The sequence below is a fragment of the Nuphar pumila genome, chromosome 3 (genome assembly GCF_984573655.1).
Source record: "Nuphar pumila chromosome 3, dmNupPumi1.hap1.1, whole genome shotgun sequence".
In the NCBI taxonomy this organism is placed as follows: Eukaryota; Viridiplantae; Streptophyta; class Magnoliopsida; order Nymphaeales; family Nymphaeaceae; genus Nuphar; species Nuphar pumila.
Window position 1 is genome coordinate 11,070,355 of NC_143251.1, and position 20,963 is coordinate 11,091,317.

The window sequence follows — 20,963 nt, forward strand, 5'->3', positions numbered from 1 at the left end:
AAATAATAACTATATATATATATATATATATATATATATATATATATATATATATATATATATATATATATATATATATATATATATATATTGGAAGATAAGATAGGAAGGGACGTCTATAAGGAAACAGGGGAGCAGCGAGCTCGCCTCTTCACCATCATCGTCTTCTTCTTTCTTCTCCTTTGCAGTTCAAATCACAACACAAGGTATAAGTCTCTCTCCCTTAACTCAGTAGGAAGAGAGGTTAGCATGGGTCGATTAGGCATGGAGTTTAAGAGAGGAAGATAAAACCTGTTTTGATCAAGGGACAATACATAGGAATTTTCTGTTCTAGCATGGCACTCAGTTTCAACGTTAATTGCTACAGAAATTCTGGATTTTTGTTGGGTATTAATTCTGTCTTAGCATCCGTGTGTTGTTGGGTTATGAGAGATGATTCACATGTGGTGTTGGTTCCATGTGAATCGATGTTCTCTGACAGGTTTTTGAGAATCATATATATAAACCCCCTTTAGTATTTTTTATACACATTTTGTTTTATGCATCGATTCGTTGTTGATTCAATTACCCATTTGGTTTATTAGATTTGATGGCCTTTAAACCAGAATCTCTGGTAGTAATAAATAGAACTAAAGTCTGAAGTTCTTTTTAGATTAGATTTATCAGGCTTAAGTTCAATCTCACATGTTTCAATTGCCCTGTTTGTTTGAGATTCTGTTTAATTAAATTATGCTCTTCTTAGTTGAATTTTAAAGCCTTACATAGGGTTATTTTTCCTTTGTGTTTATTGTGTTTCCTTGTGATCTACTCTGGACAGTCGTGTCTAGAGTCTGTTTTACTTTAGTTGAGTCATGATGTATGTATTGAGCCACTTATAACTTTCTCTGGGCTATCATTTACCTTGGTTCAGGTTGATCAATACCTTGAAGGGTTAGCTCGTAGATTTGAACTGTGGGCAAAATCATGAATGAATGCAAATGCATTAAGCTTTTTTTGTTCATCCTTGTTGTGATTACCTTCAAGTGATTGCAATTTCTCTTTTTCTTTTATCTTTCTCTCTCTTGCACTCTCTATACTCAAAACTTCTACGGTGGCAAGCGAGCAATCAGATAGGCTTGCAGCGGTAAGAAAGGAATGTCACGCTGCACTGGCCTGTTGAAGAAATAAGCCTGTGACAAGTGGTATCAGAGCTCATTTTTTAGTTGGAGAAGCGACTCCGGAGTCGGTGTCGAGAGATGCGCTGACCAACTGCGATTTGTGAGCAAGACAACGTGGTGTCCCAATACAACTTGCGCAGTACTAAAGGTAAGACAATTACTGAGATCGAGAAGATGAGTTCACCTCGGGGCCATGAGCAGATGACCGATATTGTTAATAGACTGGTGGCTGATGTGACTTCGCATGATGAAGCAATTTTACGCGTATTGAAGTCGTTTGGAGGATTGGATGACGAGGTAACAAGCTTGTGAGAGTAGGTGAACTTGCTGATGGGGCAGGTTACGTCATTGACTACAATAATAACCGCCCTATAGACTGAAGTAGGAGAGCTTCAGTTGAAGAACCACACGTTGCAGTGGACAATGATCTTAAATGGTGAAAGTGATGATAGGTCATCAAAGATAGATGTGCCGAAGCCAGTAAAATTCAATGGTTTCAGAGACAACAAGGACATTGATAATTTTCTGTTCCAGATAGAAGACTATCTAGATATTCAGAATATACTGGCCGAATACCTTAGGGTGAAGGTTGCAACAGCTCTGCTTGACAGAGATGCTATAGCCTGGTGGAGATGGAAACGTAGTGATACGGAGAGATGGCATTGCATCATTGATACTTTTGAGGCCTTCAAAACTGAGCTACGAAACTACTTTATGTCATAAAATATACAACGACAAGCATATCAAATGGTGTCAGAATTGAAGCACACTGAAGCCTTGATAAATTACATCAGGACGTTCTAGAAGCGCATGTTGGATGTACTCAATATGCTAGATGAAGACAAAATTAACTAGTTTATTATGAGACTACAGTCGTGGGAACAGTTCGAAGTGGAAAGGAGCAATCCCGAGACTTTGGAAGATGTATATGTGATGGTCGGGCGCTTAGTGGATACTTAGCGCAAGACATTTATTCTATCGACCAAGGCTGGGAAGAAGTTGGACCACGGAGGCAAGAAAGATGATCAGTGCGACAACAAGGGTGAGGCGTGGACCCAACACCACTTCGACAAGAAGTAGAATTTTAAGAAGTACGACAACGACAACAAAGGGCGGGTTGTGACTTGTTGGTTCTATGATAATAGGCATATTGTAAGGCAATGTCTAAAGCGACTCGTGAAGGACGATAGACATGCCAATACGTTGCAAGCAGAGAGTAGTGATACTGAGGTCATGCAACCCAGGATGGGGGCCATGCAGACTATAAACGTGGTTAGAAGTTATGCAGTGGAAAGCATATCGGTCGAAAAAGAACTCATGTACTTAGAATTCATTGCGAATAGAAAGTCTACTATGTTAATGGTAGACTCTGGGGCCACACACAACTTCATCTCGCAGGAAGAGGCGGAGCAGTTAGGCTTAAAGTTTGGGCCAAAGCAGAGGACCATCAAAACGATGAACTATGTGGCCAAGCCCATCCTTGGTGAAGCAAGGAATGTCGCTATCCAAATTGGAGTTTGGCCGGAAAAGCCAACTTCTCAATGGTGTGCCTGAACGATTTTTGGATGATTTTGGGCATGGAGTTTCTTTGCAGTCAGAATGTAATGATGCTGTCGAAGGTGAACTCATTGACAATTATGGGGTCAAACTCTTCGCACACGATGTAATGCCTCACTTTTGGAGGCAAGACTTTAATGCTATCTGTGATGCAACTGAAGAAGAGTGTCAAGCAGAGAAAGCAGGCATTCTTAGTTGTTGTATGCACTGAAGAAGGGAAGGTTGAAGCAATAGTGTCACCGACCCTTGCCCCATTGTTGACGGAGTTTCAAGAAGTTATGCCCTTGGAACTGTCGAAGCGTCTGCTGCCAAGACGCGAGATTGACCACATGATTGAGTTGACCCCAGGAGAAAAGCCTTCTGTTATGGTCCCTCATCGCATGAGACCAACTGAATTGAAGGAGTTATGCAGACAGTTGAACGAAATGTTAGAAGCAAGCATCGTTCGTCCCACAAAAGCACCCTTTGGCGCCCCTGTGTTCTTTCAGGTGAAACATGATGGTTCCAAAGGGTTATATGTGGATTACCATGCATTGAACAAAGTCATGGTGAAAAACAAGTATCCATTGCCACTGATAGCAAACTTGTTTGATCAGTGAGACAGTGCTTGTATCTTTTCAAAGTTGGATTTACGATCGGGTTACTGGCAGGTGAGGATTGTAGATGGTGATGAACCAAAGTCAACTTGTGTCACTCGCTATGGTGCCTATGAATTTCTGGTGATGCCATTCGAGTTGACTAATGCTCTGATCACGTTTACGGCATTGATAAATAAGATTTTTTATCCTTAGACAAATTCGTAGTAGTCTATCTTGATGACATTGTGATCTACAGCAGCAACATGGAGGATCATGTTGAGAACTTGCGAATAATGTTTCAGGTGTTGAAGGAGAATGACCTCTGTGTCAAGCGAGAGAAGTGTCTCTTCAAACAAGAGGAGATCAACTTTCTTGGCCACGTTGTGGGGGCGTGGTTTGCTGTGAATGGATAGACAGAAGATAAGAGCCATCCAAGAATGGTGTCCGCCAACCAAAGTATCAGAGTTGCGGTCATTATTTGGCTTGACAAACTATTATTGGCGGTTCATCGAAGGCTACTCTCTCATTGCTACGCTCCTCACAGATTTGCTGAAGAAGAATCGGGTATGGCTCTGGACATGAGCCTACCAAGATGCCTTTGATGCCTTGAAGAAAGCCTTGGTGAGGGAACCTATGCTGCGATTGCCAGACCACACAAGACCCTTTGAAGTCCATATAGATGCTTTAGACTTCATCATTGGCAGAGTTATCATGCAGGAAGGACATTCAATTGCTTACGAGAGTCGAAAGTTAAAGGATGCTGAGAGGCGCTACACAGTGCACGAACGTGAGATAACGACCATCGTGCACTGCTTCAGGACATGGCGACACTAACTTCTGGGTCTCCAGTTCATCGTCAAGATGGACGATGTCACCATGAGCTATTTTCAGATGCAGAAGAAGCTGACACCCAAGCAAGCTCGATGGCAAATGTTCAGAGTATAAGGTGGGAAAGACTAATGTTGTTGCTGACGCTCAGAGTCGTAAGGCGAAATTGGCAGCTGCGCGTGCAGAACCTTTCAAAGTTCACTTGGAAGGTGCGTTGTTGGACCGCATCCGCGAAGGTATGCAGCATGATACAACAATACAACACCTTGTCTCTCTGGTGCAAGCAACAAAGACTCAACGATTTTGGTTACGAGATGATCTCCTCGTGACAAAAGGGGGACGCGTCTTCGTGTCGTGGTGGGAAAGCCTCCGTCGTGAACTGCTTAAGGAGTGCCATGATACACTATGGGCCGATCATTCAGGTCAGAAGCGGACCTTAGCTCTTCTTGAGCGCGGCTACTATTGGCCAGAGATGAGGGATGATGTGTAGGGGTATGTGCGAACATGCCTTATCTGCCAACAAGACAAAACATGCCTTATCTGCCAACAAGACAAGGGGACCAACCAGAAGATTGTCGGCCTCTTTGAGCCTCTGTCTATTCTAGAACGTCCTTGAAAAAGTATTTTCATGAACTTCATTATTAGTTTGCCAAAGGTAGATGGCTTCAGCTCCATTCTGATGGTGGTGGATCGTTTCTCTAAATATGCCACCTCCATCCCAGGTTCGAAGGAGTGCCCTGCAGAGAAGACTGCAAAGTTGTTCATCAAGCATGTTGTGAAGCACTAGGGTGTATCAAATGTAAAAAAAATGAGAGAGTGGAGGAGGAGGGTCGTGATGAGATGGATGGTGGTGGTGATGGTGAAATGGTGGGTGGTGGTGGTGAGATGACTGATGAGTGTAAAAATAAATTTTCCCTTTGGTAGGAAACATTCTTCCATCACCCCCCATGGAGGCATGGAGAAATGTTTCTTATTAAAAAGTATAATTTTTAAAAAAACTCTTGGTGAAAAAGTCTCTCATTTGCAAGGGTCAGAAAATCCATCAGGATTATCCATTTTGTATCATTTTTCCTACATCTTTCTCTCTTCCAAACGTGCCCATAGAGCGGACCTAGTGGCAGTTATTTAGAAAAAATAAAAACTCCTTTCAATGTCTTTGATTTTATTCCATGAGTGTCCCTCAAATTCTACACGTGGTATTGCAACAGTACTCATTTGACCTTTAGACATGGTGTTGCAACAGTATTCATTTGACCTTTAGACATATATCTCTGCTTTTATTACATGGGTCTTAATTTAAAATCAACCCAAATTCAATGAATGCATGGCTTAATTGCCTTGGTTGAATCATGAAATCTAATTAGAATATAGCGTGTGTTTTTTCTGAGAACACTAACATGTTCCAATAATCCTGCTCCTAAGGATGAATATCATGTTTCCCAGGCAGTACCAAATAAACTTTATGGCCTGCTTGTTTCATTCCCATGAAGGGGAAATGCCTTCCCTTTCAAGGAAAAGGGCATCCATTTGTAAAAGATTCAGCTCAACCTTTCCATGAGTGTGATTTCATATGGTCGGTAGTATGGAAGGATTCTAAACAAAAGGGGGGGGGGGGGGGGGCTCTGCTTGTCTGGTAGGAGCAATTAGTGCAGGTCACCTTGTATTGGGATGTTGCAAGTTCAAAATCCAATGGTATAGTTGTATAACTGGTAGGGGTCTGCCTAACCCCAGCTTGCCAAAAAAAAAGGTACGGAAGGATTCTCACATGAAAACTGTTTGGTGGTAAGAAAAACTAAGCTCACTTATGCTGGCATTTTTTCAGTATGATGATTTGATGTTTGTTTTACTCATGGTGAAAAAGGAAGAGAAAGGGATGTCATCTCAGCAATTTCTCATGAAAATTGCATGAAACAAACATACCTTAGAGATTTAGATTCTATGTAACTTACACTGCCCGTAAGGATTTCACTTTTCTGACTAGGCAACCATGGTTTGTCACCTCACAAGGGATGACTATGATTTGAAATCTAAGAATGTCCCTTGCAGCAAGGTTGAAGTTGGGTGTACCTCCCCAATGGATAGGAAGACCTCAAGATTTTTTACCCATAGTTACCAGAAGTCTGCATAGGAAAGCTCACTTTGAAAGAGGGAAACTCTTCGCTTTCGTGTACGTAGACACTCAATTTGAAGATGCAACCTTGCAATCAAAGCCAATAAGAAGTCGTGATGTTGGTTGTTATGCAACAATTAGATCCTTATTAGTTATATCCAAACCTAATAAGATTATAACCAAGATCCACCTAAAAACCTATAAATAGGTAAACCTAGCTAGTACCAAATCTAAGAGTCTCGTACCCAAGTGCTAGCTCTATAAAGAACAGTCAAGCCATATCCTTACTTTGCCTCACTCTTGCTTCTATTCAGAAGCCACTACATGGAGGTTTTGTCAGATCTACATCTCAAATCATCATACCTATGCAGACATTTTGTCGAACCATAGAGGAGCAAACTCTTAGATCACCTACACACTCCAAGAGGCCCCAGGAAGGGGCTCTACTAGAATCAACTCAGAATTTGGAGTTTAAAGGACTAAACAGACTCCAATTTTGAAAAAGGTACAATCAAGACCCACTTGCCACTGGATTCAATTTGGTTTCTCTTCGATTTTCATCATTATCGTTTATTACTTATACACATTTTTTGCTTAATTTGCATGAAATATCGCATTCTCAAAATTGGAGCTCGTGAATTCTGATATCTCATGTCATGCTTTTCAAACTATGAAGGTTGAACCTGCTTTGGCTTCATTTTCTCATGAAGAAGGATGTCTAAAGCTTGAAAGCAGAGGCACAGCTTTGGAAAACCCGTTTTTAAAATATAGAAAACTTGATTCCCTTTAGTGGAAAGCCCACTTCCTTTAGTTGCTTCTCACTCATTTTCCCCTCACTTATGTTTTTCATATTAGAAAATTGAAATTTTGATATAACAAGCTTGTGTTGGATTTGGGTTCCCTCCATGTGGAGGACCTGGTCCAAGGAAGGTGAAGAGGCACTTCACCATACGTTTTTTAAAAGGCTTGAAAAAGGAGGAAAATAGTAAGAAAAGAGGGACTAAAATTGAAAAAGTGAAAAAAGAAAGAAAAAGGTAAAAGAGGGCACGATGGCTTTTTGGCTTTGAGAGTCTCTTTGAGTTTTTTTTGGCTCTTTGAAGAAAAGAGAGAAAGAGAGAGAAGAAAAAGGGTTTCTTCTTTTTTGTTTTGTGTGGGGCTTCCACAAGATTGTGAGAAAGAGAGTGGGAGAGAAGGAGAAAGTAAGAAGAAAAGCTTTGGTTGGTGTTCTTCATCTTCTTTTATTCCCTTCTTGTTTTGTAAAGATTAGGGCAAGAGAAAGAGGGCTTTTTGTGGGAAGGTCATCACTATTGATTAGGTGATATTCTTCCACTTTTACCTCTTTATTTGCTTTGATGCTTCTCTATTGTGGTGATTTGTGGGCTTATTGTGGGTAGACATTGTGTATGCCCTTTTGTAGCCATTCTTTATATCATATAGTAGAGTTGTTGTTGGGTTGCTCTCAACCCCATGGTTTTTACCTCTCATTTTGAGAGGGTTTTCCACGTTAAAATTGGTGTGTGCCTCTCTCTTATTGTGTTCTTTATTTTCTTTATTATCTCTTGCTCTTGTGAATCAAAGTATATATATATATATATATTTCTGTAGTATCCCTTGGATGATAAGGGTTTTATTTTGGAGTTGGGTGGAAGGAGTTATTCTGTGTTATGTGCAAGACATAGAAGTGTTCTTCTTCTAGGTACTTTGTTGTCATTGCCTCCGTTTGGAAAGTGGTTGCATTCGGTTTGCACTTCCTTTTTCAACATCAGTGGTATCAGAGCCTCAGGTTCAAGAATGGATATAAGCACAAAGTCGGATGATTAGTTTGAATGGCACAAATTACAATTTGTGGAAGAACAAGATGAAAGATCTTTTGTTTGTTAAGGCTATGCATCTTCCTGTGTTTGCTACTCTAAAACCCGAATCTAAAAGTGATGAAGAATGGGAATTTGAGCATATCAAGTGTGTGGTTTTATTCGGAAATTCGTTGATGAGAATGTCTACAATCATATTCAACATGAGAATCATGCAAGGGCATTGTGGACTAAGCTTGAAAATTTGTATGCTTCGAAGACCGGCAACAACAAATTGTATTTACTTAGACGGATGATGCAACTCAAGCATAAAGAAGGGAGCTCTATAGCCGACCACTTGAATGAGTTTCAAGGACTTATTAATCAGTTGTCTGGCATGGGTATTAAATTTGAAGATGAAGTTGTAGGGCTTTGGATGCTTGCTACTCTACCGGATTCTTGGGAGACATTTAGGGTCTCACTCACCAACTCCGCTCTTAATGGTGTTGTTTCTATGGAGCTTGTTAAAGCTGGTGTCCTCAATGAAGAGATGAGAAGGAAATCTAAGGATATTCACCACAGTCAGAGGCATTTGTCACTGAGAATAGGGGGAGAAGTAAATTTAAGAGTGAGAAGGGTAGAGATAAAAGCCGAAGCAAATCAAGATCAAGATACAAGAATATAACTTCCTTCTTGGCAAACTTTCGGTCGTGACGCCCTAAGTTTGAGGGGGAGTGTTAAAATATTATGTCTCTTTTAACTGTAAACTGAAATACCCATCAGGGGTATTTCAGTCTTTTTACTCAATAGGTGTCAGCCACCCTAATGAGCTAACATTTTTACTTTTTCTTTTTTTATTTACTTTTGCTTTTTACATTTTTTTTTCTTTTTGACTGTTGTGAAAGGGACAACTCCATATAGCTGTTGGAGCTGCCCCAACAGTCACAAATGTGACCGTTGGGTGCAGCTCCAACAGTCATATTGAGCTGCACCTGTGGCTTCTTTTTGCATTATAAATAGGCCTTAGTGGCCCTTGTAAACATATTCTTTTTTGTGAGTGCATATGCAATATTGTAAAGCCCCTCTTGGGAACTTATGAATTGAAGTTCATTTTGTTTCATGCTGTTGTGCATGTGTATCCGTGCCTTCGTGCACTTGTGAGTGTTCTCCTTTGTGCCTTTGTGCACTCTTTGTATTTCTTGTATTGTGGTGTTACACACAATCTCTTTTTTGTAGAGATTTTCACAATTATCGTTGGCTATGTCAACATATATGATTTTCAAAAATTAATACAATGATAATTATCGTTGATTTGAATCTATCATTGATGATATTTATTGTCAATTTTATTTAATATTACTGCTGATATTTATTATCATATTTCATTAATATTTCTGATGATATTTACCATCACTTTAAGGATGATATTACTGACAACCTCCCATAGCCGACTGTTTTATAGCAATGATAAGTATCGTCATGATTAAAGACAATGATATATAATTGTCATAAAAAATAGTACTATAAATGACCGTAAAAAGTTGATGCATGGGTCGATGATATTTATCATTGTTGATATCATTGTCAACTATAAATTATCTATTGCCAACTATAATTATCATCGACAATGACCTATTTTCTTCTACGTTCGAGGTTGTAAGCAACCTACCTACATAAGGTGCTCTCTCTCTCTCTCTCTCTCTCTCTCTCTCTCTCTTCATGGGGTATATGCGAGAGCGACAGAGCCTGCTAAAGGCAAGGGGAAGGTCAGAGATCTCTGCGAGCTCCACCCTTCGGTCCTCCTTGCCATCGCATAGCTGCCCTCATCATCGAAGAGCTCTCCTCAACCCCTACATCACTGGAGAGCCCTCCCTCATCACAGGTTTTCCTCCCCCACCCTCTTCCCAATAGGCCTTCCCCCACCTTCTTCCTCACAACCCTCTCTTCCCGATAGACTCTCTCTCTCTCTCTCTCTCTCTCCCACGACCCCACAGCTCCACCCTTCGGTCCTCCCCACCATCGCATAACCGCCCTCATCATCGAAGAGCCTTCCTCAACCCCTACATCACCAGAGAGCCCTACCTCATCACAGGGTTTCGTCCCCACCCTCTTCCCCTATCCGCCTTCCCCCACCTTCTTCCTCACAGCCCTCCCTTACCTCATCTTTCTCCGTTCTGCCACACCCATCCCTTCCTACCTTAAATCCAAGTTTTCCCACCATTTTCTTCCTCAATGGTGGGTGGCAACGGGTTAGGCTACGAGAAAAATAGGGTTTCCTTCGGTGATCCGACTAGCGAGAAAACAAGGTTTCCTTCAGCGATCAGACGTATGTCCTACATCCGTTGCATCTCTCTCTCTCTCTCTGATTTTTGCCCTAGCAATGACTCTTTCTACCTATTTCTGTCTCTCCACCCACCTTTTTGCCCTAGCTTTGCTCTGAACCCCCACCATCTTTCTCTGTCTCGCCATTTTGGCAGTCCGACACCTCTGCTCTACCTCTCTGACAAGTGATATCCCTTGCGTGACAATGGCACCTTTACTTCACCTCTCTGGCGGGCGAAAGCACTCAGGCAGTAGCACCGGCTACATCTGTGTGTGTTAAAGAAGCAGATTGCGCGAGTCGGCGACAGACTTCCAGCATCCGGCCGGCGACGTTCGGGCGACAGCAAAGGCCGACGGTGCTAAGGTACCTCTTCCTCTCTCTCTATGGTGTGTGGTCGTGGAATGCAGCACCTGTGGCTGGAATTTTGGGGGAGATTACAGCAAAAAAAGGGCTACCACGTGGCACCGTGGACCATCACTGCTCCTGGAGTCACCCTTTCGGGTTTCTTTCTATCTTCATTCTTGCAGGAGGTGCCTATTAGGGTTCTCTCTTGGAGTCGCCATCTAGTATCTCTCAGTCTTCATCTTTGCTTTTGTCTTCGTCGTTGCTACTGAGAGGAGTAGCAACATCAGTCAACTTATCTACATGTCTTCATCGCCATGTTTCTTCTGGGGTATCGGTTCCAACCACCTTTTGCATGTCAACCAGTGGGCCCTTCTCTTCATTCAGGACGCTCTAAATGACTGGGGTACTGCTTTTGCCCTCCAACGATGGGGTTTTCATGTTGCCCTTTCGTTTCGACTATCGTTCAAGTTGTTCTCCTCTCGTTGGATCATTTTTTCTTCCTATGTGGCTTCAGGTTCGCTCCTTCCTAAGGATATCCGGCATTTCATCTGTGCTATTAGGAGGGAGCCTCTTCAGAGTTGCTCGGTAGAAGCATTGCTTTGCGCACCATTTTTCTTTCGGGTTTCTCCTAGCTGGAGCGATGACCGGGATTGGCAGGAGGTTAACCCCTCCTAGCAACTTTCTTTCTTCAGATTTTGTTTTCGCGCTCAACTGCACTGCGCGAAGCCAAATGACTGGTGGTGCACTGAGTGCTTCTCCCTTAACTTTCGAAAGTGCGTTGCATGTCATCGCTATGCCACCTTTTTTCTCTCTCGACAACATCCAATCTGGAAGAGTAAGCGTGCCACAGTCCCCCCCCCCCCCCCCCCAAATCGCTATTTGCGGCAGAAGTTAATTTTTTGCCAAGATAGTCGAAGATCATAGATGCCCTAGTGCCACGCCTCATTCTCTCCTTGGGTGCAAGTTGGCAAATTGCATGAGCCCAAATCATCTTTTCAGGCTTTCAAAATCGGATCTGTCTAGGTTTTGATCAGTCAGTCGCCTGCATTGCCCATGTTGTTCACCGAAAAAGCCTTTGTGCAGTCAGCGATGACACCATCTTTGTCATCTCTTATTCTTGGTGGCCGCTCAAGCTTGCCCGGTGCTTCAATCATTTCCTGCTCCTCTCTGTCGCCATCATCGTCTTTGGTAGGTGCTCTTGAAGATGGTGGAAATCCTACATCTGATGACTGCTCTTCTGTCGCTCCTTCTAGAGGTGCTTTGACGATGCATGGTGATGTTGGTGCTCCTCTCAGGAACCCGTTCATTTGGAATCCACCATCCTTCATGTTCCCACGCATGTGGTTTCTTGGTTATCGATCCTTTTAGCCACCAAAAGCCTCTTTGTTTGGCGCTATCAAGGCTTTTGGGGATCTGACCTATGATGATGACACTCATGACCAGCAGTCTGCCAACATCACATTTTCACATGCTCACGCTTCTAATATCTCTACTGTCAAGGCCGTTGTGCCATTATCAGCCGGCACCTCCGCCCGTGCTCCCATTTTGCATGATTTTGCGGTGGCTACTAGAGACATGTGTGGCTTTAGTAAGCATCATTTTTTTGGGAAATCGCACTTCATCCTTTTCTCATGCAGGCGTTTCGATGGCCTGGTGTTTCATATTATGGGTTTCAATGCCCTATCCTATTGAGCTATCAACTGCATGGTGATCCGCTTGTAGGCTCCTTTCCTCCTACTGCCCATGGACTTCATGTTTCCTCACCCTTCGCATCTGGCAGTCGACCAAGGTTCGTCTGGGGAGCTGATTACTTTTACCTCTGGAGACTCATCTCCCGTGGGTGCTAATCCTACAGTAGGGCAAAACCATCTCTTTTATACGCTAGGTATTGAAGTTGATTAAGTTTCCCAACTTCTTGATGTTTCTCTTTCCTCGCAACAGTTGCTTCATATCTCACGCATCATGCTCGCATATGTTGTTGTGGTCTCCGACCTTCCCCCTTCCTCTGCGGCAACCCAATCTGGGGTCGTTCTTCATATGCTGACTCTCAACTCGTTTCATCAATCAGGTGTTGGGGTCTGTTATGCCTGTCGAGGGCATCGTTGCAACTTGCATCCCTCGGCCTCCCATGCTGGTGGTTCTCCTCGGCGTTTAGCCAAAGCTTGCACCTCTCAGAGTTTTGCTGACTTTCAGCTATGGAGGCTCTATGTTGGAATATCAGAGGGCTAAATTTTCCCGACAAGCGTCTGTTCCTAGCAAACTGAATTCGCTAGGAAAAGCCAGATCTCATTGCCCTATGCAAAACAAAAATGAAAGACGTCTCTCGCTCTGTCGTTTCTGAAATTTGGAGAGAGGCAAATGATCATGCATAATATTTGCATTTTATTAATCATTATTTATGCATGATCCGTGTTAAAATCGCTCTAAAAAACCCATTTTTATTGTTAGTTCTGAGAAATCGCATTGAATCAAATTTTAGCAGAAAATCGAGTTTTCAACGTTTTCTCTACGGTTTTAGTATTTTTATTAGATTTAGATTTTCTTAAGGGTAGTTTAGTTAGCTTAGGTTTGTATTAGCTAATTTGTAATTTTTAATTAGTTTAGGAAGTTTTCGTTTTAGACAATAAAATAGGTTTTACTAAAGTGGGTCTTTTTGAAAACTATTGAAAAGTGTGGGACTGGTTTTGAAAAATTTGCTTTACCCTAATTTAATATTATAAGTAGTCTTCTACAGCAGAAAAAAAGGGGGTCTCTCTCTCACTTTGGAATTGACGCAGCCCACTTGGAAGCTCTCTCTCTCTCTCTCTCATCTCTCTCTCTCTTCAGCCGGTTCTTCTTCCTCCATCTATTCTTCTTCTTCTCCGTCTCCCTTCCTTCTCACCGGTGGATGCTTCTCCTTCTTCCAGCACAACAAGGCAGCAGGTCGATTTCACCATGGAGAGACCACTCTTCTCTCAACCAGTCCGTAGACAGCACTAGTGGGTGTTCTTCCTTTTCTCCCCTTTTTCTTTTTACTTATTTCAGACATTCATCGTTTGATTTAGTTCTGCTTATTATTTTATTCAGTGGGTCGTCATTTAGTTGTATACATTGTTTCATTTTTTTCAGATTAGTGTTTTTGTTAGCAATACATAGCACGGTTTATAGGCAAGTGAGATTAACGTGTTTCTTTTCTCTGTGTAGTTTTTTTTTTAGTCGTTCCCTACAGTGTGTTCTAGATAATGTGTTTTACAACCTAGTGATTACATGATTGTTTTATGCTATTAGTCGGTCTGTGCATTACTGTCACCGTTGGTGCTTTCCAGTATATATTCTCAGCATCTAAGTTCAGCTCACTAGTTTGTTCAATCTGTGCATTTTAAGTTTTTTTTTATATACATGTGTTTTGTTCTTTTTAGTTTGTAGTTCTTCATACGTTGGTTTTCAATCAACGTTTGTGTTTAGTTCTGTTAAAGCACCAGCAAGAGTACATTAGTGCTTTTGTAGCCATTGATTTTAGTAGTCACAGTGTTTTTTTTGGTTAATTGCTTTCATTATTTAGCCTTAGTTCAGAGTCAATTAATCAGCCATGCTAAGATTGCATTAGATGTTCACGTATTTCACTGGTTAATTGCTTGTTTTGGGTACTTAATTTAGTAGGTATAGTGTTTAACATTTTAGTTCACTTGTTGCTGTTAAGTGGTTGGATGATAGATTGACATTATTAGATATCAACAATGGTAATTAATGGGTTTAGTCAATCTTAGTTAACCACTTTTATTCAGCAATAAGCACTAACTTAGCCATTATTTGTTTGGATACTTCATTAACCATGTTTGACTTCAGTAGCTATAGTTCTTTGTAATTTATTTCCATAACAGTGATTCAGTACTAGTCGTGGTCTAAATAGGGGTGTTAAATTGTTTTCGTGTTACACTTTTCGTGATTGAGTTGTGTTAAATTAGTTAAATTCTCAACAGTTGCCATCCTTTAGTTCTTGAATTTGTTTAACGTGTGTTAATAGTTACATTATTCCGTCCTTTAGTGCATAATAGCATGTTGGTGTAGTGTTTGGATTTCTGCTTTTACTAAGTTTTTAAGTGTAGATCGTGGTTAGTTTCGCCGTTCTGCTGTGTTCTTGGTTTTTGTTTTGTGTAGGCAAGCGCTTGGACGTGCCAAGGGAGCCCTCGAAGAAAGAATATACATGAGATTCACACAAGGGACAGAGGAACTACAAAAGCCTCAAGCACTAAAGACTTGTTTTTCTTCTTAGATTGGAATTTTAATTCTTTTATTTAATTCATTGGGTTTGTAATAAGGCACTTTAATTATTTGTTCAAGCCCTCTGCGTAGGACCGTACTCTCGTAGTTAATTATTTAATTAATTCTTTTTATTTTGGCAATAAAGAGTAGTTAGATTGTGTGTTTGAATACGAAGTATTTTCCGTTCCCTGAGATCGACCCGGACTCCACCACTTGTGCGAGCCGGTTTTTATATTTTTGGTGTCTGACTTTCACTGAATTTTCATTAAAAATATTGTTTTAAAAAGGGTTTTCATAAAACTCACACCAGCAAACTTCTTCTATAAGCCTACAGTCCACTACACTGGTGATATTCTTATTCTCGGAAAGCCTTCTCTGGGTATCTCTAAAGTTGATGATGGCATGTTCTCTCTTTCGATTGCCCTCTCCTTGAAAACGAGAACTCATACAGCGGTGGTCACTATTGTCTATAGCCCCAACCGTCCTCCCCTTCGACTAGTGTTATGGTCTGATTTGAGTAAGATTATTGGTTCTTTTGGGGAGTTGCACCTTCTTATGGGGGACTTTAACTGCTTGTTGTCTATTCATGACTCTAATCCTCCCATTTCTCCAACGACCTTTATATAATTTTTTTAGGATTTTTTCCAACAGCAGCAGCTTTACCCTGTTTTTCCTACCGACGAACCTTTCTCGTGGTCGAATAGAAGGTTTTGCCCGTGCTACAGACTGCTCGATCGAGTGCTCGTCTTCTCTAATCTGCTGGAGATCCTCCCCGACATCACCTGCTTCCTCCTTCTGTCTCGGACCATAGTCAGGCTGTCACTCGTTGAGGGGAAAGTTTTACCTCTTCAAGGACTTTCGTCTTTGAAAAGTGGTGGCTGAAGGAGTCGAACTTCAAATTTGTGGTCTATCGTTCATGGAGAAAGCCTTCTACTGCGGTCAGGGCCGCCGTTTGGTGCCATGAAAAGCTTTTTTGTCTCAACCGCGACATCAAAGCTTGGCTTCTGAATCATAATATCAATAAATTCCAACAAATGGACACCTGGGAGCAAGAGTTGTCAATCATTCATCATTCTATGTCTTTCCCGGACTCTCTTTCTGATTCGACTATTCAAAGCTTAAAGGCCATATCCATTGAGCTTTCTTTGCTTCTGCAAACATGGCGAATCAAGAACGAAATTTGATGAAAACAACGGGCGATGGTACATTGGCTTGAGGTTGGTGATGTTATACTAGCTTCTTCCACTCCTACGCTTTGCACCGCCACAAAAGAAACATTATTCCCTTTATCTTCATTGGGGGAGTCAGCTACTCCGCCGACAATGTCCTTACAGCAGTTTCTCACTATTTCAAGACCCTTTATGTTGCTCAGATCTCTGTCGACGACACTATTGGCCCTTTTCTCGTACGAGCAATTGATCAATCTCAAGCCAAAGTTATGCAATCTAAGTTTGTTGATGCTGAAATCATTTTGGCTATCAATGATCTTTCAGGATAGAAAGCTTCTGGCTACGACGACTTTCCCGTGGATTTCTTCTGTATCTTTTGGTCTTGCATTCAACATGACGATATTATTGTCTTTGCTGAGTTCCATTGCAACTGTCGGTTGTCGGTTCACACACACTTAGCCATTGTCTCTCTCATCCTGAAGGACATGGCAGCCTCTGATATCTTGAGGTTCCATCCGATTTCGGTTATGAGTGCGCTCTACCGCATTATTGCTAAGGTTTTGGTTAATAGGCTCAGAGCCATCGCTACTCAAATCTTCTCGGACTCCTAGTTCGCTTTTATCCTTCACAAGCGAATTCAACACTCATTCATCTTGGCATCAAAAGTTCTTCACTCTTTGCATATCAGGGGCCAACCTTTCTTCTCTCTCAAGATTGACTTCCACAAAGCCTTCAACTCAGTCTATTGGCCTTTCTCATTCCACATGCTTATCAACTTCGATATCGGTAGTCGTTTCTCTTGATAGGTGCACGAGCTGGTAACAAATGCTCACTCTTTGATTAAGCTTAACGGAGCAAGAGGTAGGCAGTTCAAGATTGGGCGCGGTATTCGGCAAGGTTGCCCTCTCTCTCTTTTGTTATTTAATGCCATCGTCGAGGGTCTCGTGTTGTTGTTTAAAATGGCAGCGGATAAAGGCATAATTGATCACATTGACATCCTGGAATTCTCTCATCATATTCTCACCTATGTTGATGACATGATCATTTTCGGCCACGTTCCGTGCAACAAATGCTAAGATTCAAGCTCATCCTTCAGTTTTTTTCTCTCTTTCGGGTTTATCCCTTAATGACAGTAAATATTGTCTATCCATTCAATGCTCCATCTTCCTTGCTGGCCGTCAGACAACAGATTTTTAGCTGCGCAACTTTGGATTTACTTATTTCCTATCCGGGTCTCCCTTTACAAATAAAGCGCATCCCCTTAACTGCTTGGACTGCCACTATCCAAAAAGTTCAGACCAAAATTTCTTCCTGGCAGGCTTCCTACCTTTTCATCGTCGGTCGACTTACCCTTATTAAGCACATCTTGTCCTCTATCCCAAAAATTTTTATGCCCATGTTTCTGATGCCCAAGGTTGTGGAGAAGAAGTTCTCCAGTTTGATGGCAGATTTTCTTTGGTCTGGTTGCCACCTTCGGACTAAGCGACACCTAGTTGGATGGAACTCGTTGGTATTACCAAGGCGTATGGCTGATTTGGGGATCTTTGCTCTCAAACTAAGGAGTATTGCTCTCATCGTGAAGTAATGCTAGATGACGCGTCGTTCAGGCAATCCGTGTGCTCCTCTGCTCCATGCTAAGTACAGTTCTCTTGAGTCGATCCATTATATCCATCGTCCCCACAGGCTTCATATCTCAGACTTGTGTCGCATGTGGCTTAAGGTCATGTCTTTTGTCCTCATGCAAGATGGTGATCCCGGTCCTGATGCACAGTTTTTGCAATGGGCAATTACGCCTAACAACGTTTTATGCACCAAAACTCGGTATCAGTCTCTTCTTCCTCCTGAGGCTGACTGGCTTCCTGAGCATTTTTTATGGGCGAATGGGTCAACTCCTTGCTCTCGGTTCTTAGCCTGGTTAATTTTACATGATAGGGTACAAACGGATAGCTTCCTTAAGAAGGTGGGTTTTTAGTATCCGAGTAGGTGCGTCCTTTGCCAAGCGGCAGAAGAATCCACCTACCATATATTTGGGGCTTGCCCAATCTTTGTGGATCTCTTTAAAAGTATGTGGAATCAGCCTGAAGTAATCGTGAGACAAGAATCCTTCACGCTCGACCTTTTGTGGGGTCTGCCACGGGTTCACAGTTGCAAGCAATGACGACTGATCTAGAGAACTTGGCTTCTTACTTCTTGGTGGGCTATGTGGATGACTCACAACAATGCGATCTTTCGTCAAATTCCGATTGCTTTCAATAAGCTCGTTCATTGCATCTTGGCTGATGTTTATACAATTCTGCGCCTCTCCTCCCATGTTATCCACCCCCTTCAGCAGCCTTCTCTTCCTCAAGACCCTGGCTGATCTTTGTGTTCTCCTATTTTTATGTTTTGCATTCGTGCTTTCGGCCCTTTGTTTTGGGTCTGTTGTTGTTTTTTGTTTTCGTGGGCTCAACTTTTTGTCGATCCCCTGCCTTAGTAATGTTATGTTTCTTTCGGCTCTCTCTCCACACCCACACACATTAATGCAGGCACCATGGTCAGAAATATCTCCGATGTTTCAAAAATATCATGATTTTTTCAAAGGCTGCTATCATATTGAAAAAATGTGATTTTTACATAAGATTGCCTATTTTGAAAATGTAGCATTTGTGTAGTGATATTAATGTGATATTTGTGGAGCTTTTTATATTATTCTTATTTTTAATTGTTACATGCATTATGTATATTCCTATATGTAGCGATATTACCTGAGATTTTCTTGAGAAAAAACTAGTTTTTTCCCCGCAGACATTTTCCCGAGAATGAGATTTGTAACTATGACAGGCAATATGCTCATGTACGTTTGGATGAAACACAATGTGGTAGTTGTGAACGTATGGTGTTGTCATCTACTATGTTGCCTTTGGTGGTTTATGCTTTTCTGTTTGCATATTTTTATGCCTGTATCTGCTATATCTGGGTGTAAAAATTATCATTTTGTCTCTATAAGGAAGCAAAAATGGGCATGCTGATCTGAAGGATTCTCATGCCTTTTGACTTTAAGAGCGGTGAAATGGCATTTTCTTTCTCACCAATAAACCTTTACAGTGGGAGATGGCTTCATCTCTTGGTCCAGGAAAATGTACAGCCCTCTATCTGGTATGGTGTGGACAACAGCCTTGTCTTTTCTTGTGTTCATACAGTACAATATGCAAACGGTTTGGCCTACACCCTTTGCTTCTACCATAGTACTATCAGGTGGAGCCCAAGCTGGAGTGATTGCTTGCTAGCCCAGATAAGCAAAGGGGGCTGCATCATGCCATCAACACTACAATGCATCCCAAAAATAGCAGGGTTGCTTCAAGATCCAGGCTGGAGGTTAGTCCGGACCTTCCTGGATCCACCTGAATTGCTGCCCTGGTTATGAATGCTAATGGTACAAACTTATTAAGGCATTTTTGGCCTATCATGAAGTACAGAAGACATATGTGCAAGCGCACACACGTGTGTGTGTAAAATATGTGTGTTTGCATGCACATGCGCGTCAGCTGCCAACATGCTATTGGTGTTGCAAACTGCATAAGAGCGTGTTATGCATGTGCCCATATGCTTACGTACACATTCACTGTTAGATTTGATAACCATTTTCTGTAAAATGTTAACATTCATTGCCAAAGTTCTTGCTCTGTACCACCGTGGTGGTTACCCATGTGGTCAGTGGGGTCCTGTGTCGAGCTGAAGGCCCAGGATCAAATCCTGCGCACATGGGGGCTTCCATTGCTTTATCATGATTGGGACACATGTGGTCGCCGTCGTATCCTCAACCTGGAGTTTTACCTTGTAGGGAGGTAGGCCCATTAAGTGACCCAATTGTGGGAGTTCTTGCTCTGTTGTGCAATATTTGATGCACAATATATGTTCATATATGTTGAGTATAAAGTGCATATGTTCATTCTTTTATAACTAGATGCATTCTTCGGTAGCAACCTTCCCTAATACGTACACTGACCTCTGCAAAATATAAATATTGATAATTCAGCATCCACATGCTACCCTCATTGATTTTCACATCGAACATAAATTTGCATATGCATACGTCTATGTGCAGATAAGCATATAAATTCTTATATCTTTGCCTACCACATCAAGTTTATTAACGTGTGCTTTAGACATTCAAATTTATGTCAATGATATAAAATTTGCAGAATGGCTTTTCTTTTTACTCATTATATATTTATGCATTTTGTTTCCAGCCGGGCAGCTTATGTTAATAGACTAACTCATAATGACATACACAGGCAAGAAACAAGGCATTGAATCTTCATAAATAGAAGAAGGTATGTTTGCAATTTACTGTCAACATTAGGAACAAGGTGATGCCACCTCTTTCAAAAGCCTTCAGTGGGAATGCCTTTGTTCTGGCTTCTGTGACAAGAACAGTGGGGGCCTTAGAACAGGAAAGCATGAAAGAGACTGTTTGCAACATAAAAGCAGCCAAAGATTCAGTTACTGATGGCTATGTGAAAATGTATCTGCAAGCACTTGAAGCCCCCCAAGTGGCCCTTCAAGCATTGGTGGATCTCACCATGGTCTCAGATCTGACCAGATGCTCATTTCACAAACTAGACTTTGGACAAGGACTTCCAACGTACACTTATCAGCTAGCTTCTCTTCCACATGTTTCATATCTTGTTCAGAACCCCAATGAGGAAGCATCAATGTGACAATAGGCCTATTCCCTCAACATGTAGATGTGTTGTCTTCACTTACTACTTTCAGACTCAACTGCACTGAATTAAGGCCAGCACCGTTCGTGTCATTTTCTTGCAAAAAGCGATCAGTTGTCTTCTTTGGTTCTACTCACAGAGTGCTCTATGGACATGGACTT

At 41.7% G+C, this 20,963-nt stretch overlaps 1 long non-coding RNA gene across 1 annotated transcript; it reads left to right on the forward strand.

The window, feature by feature from the left end:
• The first annotated feature begins 103 nt into the window (after positions 1-103).
• LOC149841946 (uncharacterized) lies at positions 104-20,894 on the forward strand. The gene is made up of 2 exons (XR_016431021.1): positions 104-206; positions 20,374-20,894. It is a non-coding gene; the product is annotated as an uncharacterized LOC149841946 (long non-coding RNA).
• The last annotated feature ends 69 nt before the right edge of the window (positions 20,895-20,963 follow it).